Source organism: Megalobrama amblycephala, linkage group LG5, assembly GCF_018812025.1.
Source record: "Megalobrama amblycephala isolate DHTTF-2021 linkage group LG5, ASM1881202v1, whole genome shotgun sequence".
Classification (NCBI taxonomy): Eukaryota; Metazoa; Chordata; class Actinopteri; order Cypriniformes; family Xenocyprididae; genus Megalobrama; species Megalobrama amblycephala.
The window spans coordinates 1740369-1751446 of NC_063048.1; positions in this window are offsets into that span (position 1 = coordinate 1740369).

An 11078-nucleotide genomic window follows, 5' to 3' on the forward strand; every position below is an offset into this window, starting at 1 on the left:
CTTGTCAAACTCCCTCAAATCCTTACGCTTGCCCATTTTTCCTGCTTCTAACACATCAACTTTGAGGACAAAATGTTCACTTGCTGCCTAATATATCCACCCACTAACAGGTGCCATGATGAAGAGATGATCAGTGTTATTAATCAGTGCTCATAATGTTATGCTGATCGGTGTATTCTGTTATGAACTGCTTATGCTGAAACAACTTTGCTTGCATTTTAGCAATTCAAACCTCTACTGTATATTTGTGATAAAATTGCACACTTTTAAAATATTATAATTTGGATGGTTTAATTAAGCTTTTAATCACAGAAGATTTATACATACATATGATTTCAGTGAAAAAGTCATCATTCATTGCATATTATACATATATAACCAAACGACGACATTCACTTCTTCAGACAAAATTCCAGATATTTAAACAAATTTCTATTCATTCTGAGAGAATGTGTTATAAAGTTTCCTTATATTATAATTAGTGATGATTACTTTGAATCAAGAAACAAAGACATCTATCTGAAAACTCACAGAATCTGTCAAGATCATATCTGGGTCACATTTTACCCGTTAATGACAATTAAGTGCATTTTATGCCACACTTCTCATTGTTTTAATGCATTTTTTTTTTTTTTACAATAAATAAAAATGACTACATTACAGTAATGATTAACTGATCAGAATGATCATTTCTCATGAAAATAATGCCAAAAAGTTATTTTTTTTCTTTATACAAAATACACACATTTTATCTCTGGGTGAAACTGAACCTGGATGACTGTACAAAAACAGTTTGACTGGGCAGTGAAGGAGTTCATGTGGTCAGAGCTGTGAATCAGCACCTCTCAGCTGGAAAACAGAGAAGATAGGGTGTGCATACCAAAGTAATCTTTATTATTATTCATTCTTAATGGATATGTGGTCTTTATATGATTAGACAGGGGGAAATGTGGTTAGTAGACATGACATGAGAGCTAAATGAAACCGTTAACATGACTGCTTGATTTCATAAGTAATAATAATATCAGTCGAAGCGCAGCACACGACTCGACCCCATGATTTCACAGCACTCCTGCAGCACCAGCGCGTCTCTGATCGCACAATAATAGCGTCTAGACTGCGTGACGCGCGCGCACCGGTGAGACTGAATGGGAGTGACACTTGCGTGGATCTGGCGACGCGACACGGCGCTGCGCACGTCGCGACGCGAGAGCAAATCAAAGGTGAGACGGTGTGTCTCCATCAGCAGACTGAATACAGACGCCTGTCAGGCTCTAATCACTCATTTACTGCCCTGTTCCACGATAACAGCAGCGGAAGCGCTTTGAACCCTCAATAAACATCTCTGTCCGATCATCTTTAAGGGTTAATCGATCAGATCCTCTGATGTTACTTACAGCTCTTGTCAGAGATACTGTAAGGACTTCAGTCATAACTTGGACTCAGTTATAATGGGGACAAAAAAAGAAAAGAAAATAATATTTAAGAATTAAAACAATAGGATCCAAGGATAAAGTGAAATGCCAATAGGATTCTTTTATTCGAGAGCTTCAGTGGATATTGCATTTCCAGTAGGATTGATTAGGAAATTATGATGGAATAGCCAATGGGAATGCTTTAGGATTTCTGACTGGTGTGAAAAGAAGACATGTGGTTGTTAGTCGCTTCAGTCAAAACAATCTTGTCAGGAATTAATTGATTAATAAATGTAAAAATAATAATTCTTCTGTCAGGAGACGTTTGCTTTACATGATTTACTACTTATGTAATTATCAGGATTGCACTCACATAATTGTTACCAAAATTGACAGAATTATAATAGAATGTTTGTAAACATTATCAAAAGATTGGCCCTTTTTTTCATTTAATTATTTTTGTTTAAAGGTGCCCTAGAATCAGTTTTCACAAGATGTAATATAAGTCTAAGGTGTCCCCTGAATGTGTCTGTGAAGTTTCAGCTCAAAATACCCCATAGATTTTTTTTTATAAATTTTTTTAACTGCCTATTTTGGGGCATCATTAACTATGCACCGATTCAGGCTGCGGCCCCTTTAAATCGCGCACTCCCCGCCCCCCGAGCTCTCGACTATAATACAGTGCATTTACACCATTCACACAGCTAATATAACCCTCAAATGGATCTTTACAAGATGTTCGTCATGCATACTGCATGCATGCGTCGGATCATGTGAGTATAGTATTTATTTGGATGTTTACATTTGATTCTGAATGAGTTTGATTGTGCTCCGTGGCTAAAGCTAACATTACACACTGTTGGAGAGATTTATAAAGAATGAAGTTGTGTTTATGAATTATACAGACTGCAAGTGTTTAAAAATGAAAATAGCGACGGCTCTTGTCTCCGTGAATACAGTAAGAAACGATGGTAACTTTAACCACATTTAACAGTACATTAGCAACATGCTAACGAAACATTTAGAAATTCATTTTTGGGTGAACTAACTCTTTAATTACCTTGAACAAAAGTGGATGTTTTGGAAAGTCCTTTTGGAAGGTTTGGAAAATATGCCTTAAAAAAAATAAGTTCTCAAGAAATGATATGAAAAAATTCTGACATTTTCACGTTTCCTCAGATGACCCAATAACAGCGATTATCATGTAAAAGAAGCAGCATCGCATCTAATCTCTGAAGAGGTAAAAAGCCCACAACATTTGTCTTCTCTCTTTGCAAAGCTTTAGTCAAATTACCTCAGCCTGGAGGTAGAGGCTTGCCACTTTTCCTTTGAAGACTATATCAGACACAGGTTTGTCAGATGAGGGAAGGTAGGAATTTCATTTTGAAGTGGCTTAGGGCAGAGCATGAGCTTTTCCAAGGTTTCTTGGAGCAGATGCACATCAACTGGCCTCCCTCCATCAAGATAACATCGCTCATAATCACACCAAACTCTGTCAGAAAGATGCCTACAGTCACCTGATGCAGTTTCAACAAAACTTTGGTGCAATGGTGAAAATTTCTTAAAAAAATGTTTTTATTCAGAGGCCAAAAAAGTGCAGTATGCTCAGTGCAAAGACAAAATGTTTTCGATTCGCATGCATCATCATCAGTATCACAACAGACACATCTGATTCGACAAATTATGTGCAAGCTTCAACTCATGTTGGACAAAGTAACTTTTTTAAAATGTCCAATTATCCATATTAATTTGTACTCAATGTTAATGCCCGAGTCTGATCTAATGGGTCTCTTTATGTGCATTGTAGTGAGGCGGTTGTTTTAGATACAGTGCTGTCCGTCAGTAGACTGAAGGTGTGTTGTTGAGCGAGAGTTTCTCTCTGTGCGGTCCTCAGCTCAGACTTGTTTCATCATGCACCCGTGCAGCACCTCTTAGCAGTGGATGTGTGGCTTGTTTTGATGGGAGGATCAGTTGGCTAGTAACGGCTGATGTCAGTGCAGGTGGAGGTCAGATCCTCTTGTTTCACTCCCCCGCTCACTGCACCGTATTCATACGCGGCCCCAAGTGTATGGAGCGGGAGCCAAGCGGGTGACACACTAGAAGCGGCTGCTTTGCATTTTTGCAACTGCAGGGTTATTCATGTCACACAGCCTCTGCCTGGTCCTTTGCTCTGGGGTCTGACTCAACTACAAACCCGATTCCAAAAAAGTTGGGACACTGTACAAATTGTGAATAAATTACAGAATGCAATGATGTGGAAGTTTCAAATTTCAATATTTTATTCAGAATACAACATAGATGACATATCAAAGGTTTAAACTGAGAAAATGTATCATTTTAAGGGAAAAATAAGTTGATTTTAAATTTCATGGCATCAACACATCTCAAAAAAGTTGGGAAAAGGCCATGTTTACCATTGTGTGGCATCCCCTCTTCTTTTTATAACAGTCTGCAAACGTCTGGGGACTGAGGAGACAAGTTACTCAAGTTTAGGAATAGGAATGTTGTCCCATTCTTGTCTAATACAGGCTTCTAGTTGCTCAACTGTCTTAGGTCTTCTTTGTCGCATCTTCCTCTTTATGATGTGCCAAATGTTTTCTATGGGTGAAAGATCTGGACTGCAGGCTGGCCATTTCAGTACCCGGATCCTTCTTCTACGGAGCCATGATGTTGTAATTGATGCAGTATGTGGTCTGGCATTGTCATGTTGGAAAATGCAAGGTCTTCCCTGAAAGAGACGACATATGGATGGGAGCATATGTTGTTCTAGAACTTGGATATACCTTTCAGCATTGATGGTGCCTTTCCAGATGTGTAAGCTGCCCATGCCACACGCACTCATGCAACCCCATACCATCAGAGATGCAGGCTTCTGAACTGAGCGCTGATAACAACTTGGGTTGTCCTTGTCCTCTTTAGTCCGGATGACATGGCGTCCCAGTTTTCCAAAAAGAACTTCAAATTTTGATTTGTCTGACCACAGAACAGTTTTCCACTTTGCCACAGTCCATTTTAAATGAGCCTTGGCCCAGAGAAAACGCCTGCGCTTCTGGATCATGTTTAGATATGGCTTCTTTTTTGACCTATAGACTTTTAGCCGGCAACGGCGAATGGCACGGTGGATTGTGTTCACCGACAATGTTTTCTGGAAGTATTCCTGAGCCCATGTTGTGATTTCCATTACAGTAGCATTCCTGTATGTGATGCAGTGCCGTCTAAGGGCCCGAAGTTCACGGGCATCCAGTATGGTTTTCCGGCCTTGACCCTTACACACAGAGATTGTTCCAGATTCTCTGAATCTTTGGATGATATTATGCACTGTAGATGATGATAACTTCAAACTCTTTGCAATTTTTCTCTGAGAAACTCCTTTCTGATATTGCTCCACTATTTTTCGCCGCAGCATTGGGGGAATTGGTGATCCTCTGCCCATCTTGACTTCTGAGAGACACTGCCACTCTGAGAGGCTCTTTTTATACCCAATCATGTTGCCAATTGACCTAATAAGTTGCAAATTGGTCCTCCAGCTGTTCCTTATATGTACATTTAACTTTTCCGGCCTCTTATTGCTACCTGTCCCAACTTTTTTGGAATGTGTAGCTCTCATGAAATGAGCCAATATTTGGCATGACATTTCAAAATGTCTCACTTTCAACATTTGATATGTTATCTATATTCTATTGTGAATAAAATATAAGTTTATGAGATTTGTAAATTATTGCATTTCTTTTTTATTCACAATTTGTACAGTGTCACAACTTTTTTGGAATTCAACTGACCACACAGCTAACAGGGAACACTCTCAAAAGTTATGAACAAACATGCTTCCAGTAACGTTAATAAAACGTTCATTCAAAGTTATCTGGTCTTTAATAATGTTCTCAAAACATTAGCATAAAAACATTATTTAAAGATGACCTATTATGACCCTTTTAACAAGATGTAATATGTGTCCCCAGAATGTGTCTGTGAAGTTTCAGCTCAAAATACCCCATGGATTTTGTATTATACCATGTTTTAACTGCCTATTTTTGGGTGGGAGAAAAAATGTGCTGATTCGGTGTGTGTCCCTTTAAATGCAAATGAGCTCATGCTCCCCGCCTCCAAGCTCACGATTCCAATACACTGAGGCATAAACAATACAGGCGAGGCTCACACAGCAAACATAACTCTCAAAATGGATCATTACAAACTGTTTGTGATGCAGCATATCAGATCACGCATGGCATGTGTTTTGTGGATGTTTGTTAACATTCGATTCTGAATGGGTTTGATAGCGTGCTGCAACGTTCTCATACACTGGTGTCGCTTAGGGAAACAAAATGGCGGCGCCATGGGTGGAAATGTGCAGATTAAGGGACGGTAATATTATAATAAGATCCCCTTCCTACGTCACAAGAGGAGTGAAATCTGAGCGTGTTGTTTTTCACATGCTTGCAGAGAAAGGCTTGCCAAAACAAAGTTACTGGGTTGATCTTTTTCATGTTTTCTGGGTTGATAGATGCACCGGGGACCTGATTATATCACTTAAACATGGAATTTCATGATATGTCCCCTTTAAATAGGAACTTTTTTACCTTAAACGTTATTTGGATGTTCACCTAATGTTTTTTTTTAATGTTACTTGTTTCAGAACATTCAGAGAACATTCAGAAGAAACATTTCCATAATGTTTGAAGAATGATACAATGGAATGTTTCTTTAACATTTGCATAACCAAGGAAAAAAACATGACATTTTGAAATTCAGAAATAACGTTTTTATAACTTATACAGAATAATTGGTAACACTTTACAATAAGGTTCATTAGTTAACATTAGTTAACATGAACTAATAATAAACTGCGCTTATACAGCATTTATTAATACATTATTAAATTCAAGAGTTGTATTTGTTAACATTAGTTACACTGTGAACTAACATGAACAAACAATGAACAGCTGTTTTTTTTTATTAACAAACCTTAAAGACTAACAAATACAGTAACAAATGTATCGCTCATGGTTAGTTCATGTTAGTTAATACATTAACTAATGTTAACAAATTAACCTTATTGTAAAGTGTTACCAAATAATCTTTAAATCACAAAATCAAAACACAGGAGATCATTGGAGATTATAGTAAACACAATCAATACACACAATAAACAATATTGAACAAAGGAACTAAGGAAACTAATTGCATATATAGCAGGGAGATAATTAACTAGAATAGAAACAGGTGTGACTATAATTAAGAACCACAGGAACTAATGACAGTGAACATAGGCAAAAGAACACAAGGAACAGAATGAAAACAGAGCACACACGTGACAGATAGATAATGAGGGAACGATCACTGCTAAAACTCAATCTTTGCCTCAAAGGAACCTCTAAAAAACTGCTGTAGAAACAATTTTCACTCAGAAATTGCTAGTACACAAATAATTACAAAGAACCGGCAAGTAACACATTGATTTAAACGTAAAATTCAAGTAGAAAAAGTGAAATGGTATTTCCTTGTAAAACATGGTAATCTTTGTTTACATCAAAAAATCATTTTTGACAGTGCAGTTAAAAGTCACGGACAAAAGCATCTCTATTCAACCCCAGTTGGCCCAAAATTTAAAAGCACCTTTTTCACACATATTATTCAGAAAAAAAGTAGAAAAACCTGTTTATTATTTGAGCTGTAAAGTTGTTGTCCTTGAGATGGCACATTGATGTTGAAAAATTGGAAAACTTGTACACAGACAAATTTAGTAAGTGATTCTACAGCATGTATTTTAATGTTTATTCCTGCTCCTGTTTACTCTTAATGTGTGTTGTAAGACAAAAATGAGAGATGAATTTCTCTGTAACATTAAAGCCACAAATTCTGTCAACAGAGTTTAAAGAGGACTTATAATGCTTCTTTCACAAGATGTAATATCAGTCTCTGGTGTCTCCAGAATGTGTGTGTGAAGTTTCAGCTCAAAATCCCCCACAGATCATTTATTATAGCTTGTCAAATTTGCTCCTATTTGGGTGTGAGCAAAAACACGCCGTTTTTGTGTGTGTCCCTTTAAATTCAAATGAGCTGCTGCTCCCGCCCCCTTTCCAGAAGAGGGCGGAGCTTTAACAGCTCAACAACAACAAAGCTGGAGAATCTCACGCAGCCAAAATGAGGATTGTCAGTAACGGTGTTCAGCCTTACATTGTTCAAACCGGAGTCGACACTGATGGAGAGACTCAGGAAGAAGTTACAACTTTTAGACGAAAATATCTCCTTTGCATTGAACTTTGAGTGTCGTAACTTCACAGATGTTGTTTATGATCAAACAGCAACATTACACACTAACTAAAGTTAAAAAAGTGAAATCATAATCAACCACCCCTTTAACTCGTATTAAACCCAGAATGTTCCTTTAATACCAGCTTTATTAAGACCAAAATACTGTTGTTAGCATATTTGTACATCCAATTACTTAGTACATGAATGCCAAATTTGACTTTTTTTGACAAATTCAAGAGTGTGACTACAGAACCGGTTCTCTAATTTCTGCTGTAATACCTCCATTATTCTGAGAATTATTCAGAGAGATTAGACACATATGAGATTGCTTGAGTCTGTTTTGTCAGTAGAAACTTACCGAACAAGTCTCAGTTTGGTCTCACAGCTGTCTAGAAGAAAGAAGCGAGATATTAATGAGACCCCATAAATGAATTTTCTTTCTTATGGTTCAAAAACTCCTTTTTACTCGAGGTCATTCTCAGATCTCAGATGCAGGAAGAGCTGCTCCGTTGTCGGGTTTGTGCACCTGTCAGTGATGGGTTTGTCTGGAAAACTCAGACGAGCTAATTAGAAGGGCTGTTCACATACTTTTGACATGTAATGTGTATATAAAACATTAATGATCTGAAAAGATTGATCTCGTGGCAGCGATCACGTTATGGTACCTTGCACTTTGTTTCTGATTGCTCTAAACGACCTGTCATTTCTCTTTCAGTGGAAACACTTTGATGTGAAGATGTGAAGGCCCTTTTGTTTTCAGTGTAATTTTGGTGCCGGTAGCGTGTCTCAGCGGTGGGGATCTCTTCCCTGTTGTTGTGCAGTTTCATTAGGTACAACTAATAAAAAGATGGCCCTCGGATATCCCCGCTGGTGACTGTCCACTGGTCTCTACTTATTTCCCATCATCCTTCTTAACCCTTCAAACAGGTGTGCTTCCCTCATGTTTGAAGTCGCTGCCCGTGGCGCTTAAGACACTCAACAATCAGCAGTCAAAAAAATCCTTGTTTTTAGGCATTTTGACTAATGGACATTTCTGTCTATTTACTCACCATTTCAAACCTGTCGGATTTTTTTTTTTTTTTTTTTTGGTGCAACATGAAAGAGTTTTTCCCCCACACCTCATTCCATACAATGGCAGATCATAGCGACCACATCTGTCAAGAATCAAAAAAGCACCATAAAAGTATCGCAAAAAATAGTATGCAATAATATTCAAAGTCTTCAGAAGTCTCATTATGCATTGTGTGAGGAACAAACAAATTGTAAGTCATTATTCACTGAAAATATTACCCTATGTCAAAGCTCTGAAATCGAATGTGTGGTTGGTTTCAGATTCAAAAATGGACGGCACTGATGCCAAAACACCACTGGCTCTTAGGCGTGTCCTAGCTGAACGCAGCCTGGCACTTTTCGAAAAAGCGGAATGGAAAATGGGATTTAAGTGCTGCAGTGGAGGAGACTGTTAAAGAATAATAGCTTACATTTGGGCACATATAGCCTGACATAAAGCATCATATGACTTGCAGAGTCATATACACTTACCATTCAAAATTTTGGGGTTTGAGTTTCTGAAAGAAGTCTTTTTTGCTCACCAAGGCTGCATTCATTTGATTAAAAATACAGTAAGAACAGTAATATTGTGAAATATTATTACAGTTCTTTTTACAGTAATTTTTCTATTTTAATATATTTTAAAATGTAATTTATTCCTGTGATGGCAAAGCTGAATTGCTCAAGAAACCTTTCTTTTTATTATCAGTATTGAAAACTGTTATATTTTTGTGGTAACCATGATTTTTTTTCAGGATTCTTTGATGAATATAAAGTCCAAACGAAAAGCATTTATTTGAAATATAATTTTAAAATGTCTTTACTGTCACTTTTCATCAAGTTAATATGGAAGCCCATTTCTACAATAAAAGAAAAAAAAAAAATCATAATTTGGTAAATCATTAAAAGTCAAAAATCATGACATACCAAGTCATAATTCTGATATAAACAGTCAAAATTAAGAGACAAAAAGGCAAAATTGAGATAAAAAGTCAAAATTATGGAACAATAAAGTCATAATTATGACAAAAAAAAAATCCAACTTATGACATACCAAGTCATATTTCTGAGACAAAAAGTTAAAATTGATATAAAAAGGTCATAATTATGAAGATAAAAAGTCAAACTTATGACATACCAAGTCATAATTGTGACATAAAAACTCAAAATCATGAAGCAAAAAATCATAATTATAAGATAAAAATTCAAACTTATGACATACCAAGTCATAATTCTGAGACAAAAGTCAAAATTGAGATAAAAAGTCAAACTTATGGCATAGCAAGTCATAATTCTGATATAAAAACTCAAAATCATGAAGCAAAAAATCATAATTATAAGATAAAAATTCAAACTTATGACATACCAAGTCATAATTCTGAGACAAAAGTCAAAATTGAGATAAAAAGTCAAACTTATGGCATACAAAGTCATAATTGTGACATAAAAACTCAAAATCATGAAGCAAAAAATCATAATTATAAGATAAAAATTCAAACTTATGACATACCAAGTCATAATTCTGAGACAAAAGTCAAAATTGAGATAAAAAGTCAAACTTATGGCATAGCAAGTCATAATTCTGATATAAAAACTCAAAATTATGAAGCAAAAATGTCATAATTATGACATAAAAAGTCAAAATTGAGATAAAAAGTCTCATTATTATCATTTACAAAAGCACGATTTTTTTTTTTTTCTTATGTGGTAGAAACGGACTTTCATGATTTATTATGTACTTGCTGAAAAAAAGAATGAATTTCTTTAATAAAACAAACAAACAAACAGACCACAAACATTTGAAGGATGATTTAGAAGCTGAACAGTTGTCTTTACTATGAATTTTTGGGTGAATTATTCATTTAAAAGCTCACAATCAAGACAGTTATAGCTTTGAGGTTGTGTTAATACGTGGTGGAAAAAGACGTTCAGAGCGCCGCCTTGAATCAGTGCGCTTCTCAGAGATCCTCTGTGGATGTTTTTTCTCCTCACAGACAGGTGAACGGAAGCTTTGAACACTGCCGTTTGAAAGCGCAAATGCGAAACAAGATCCGTAACTCGATCTCGGGGCAATTAGAGCCACAATAGAATGCTTATTTATTTGACTTCCTTTGATTTTCAAATGATGCTTTAAGAAAATAAAAAGAAAATGAGCTTCGCTGATATGATTGTAGTCGTATTTGTCATTTGAACACAGTTTCTCTTCTTGCAGTTGGTGTCACCTCTTGAGCAGGGGTTAAAAGCGGTTTTGTTAGCGAAGGGTTCGAAGCGCACCGCAGTCAACCTTTTTCTCATGTTTGTAGACAGACGGGGAGGGCAGTCCGGAGGAGGAGGGGGCAATTCCCACCCTTTTCCTTTTTT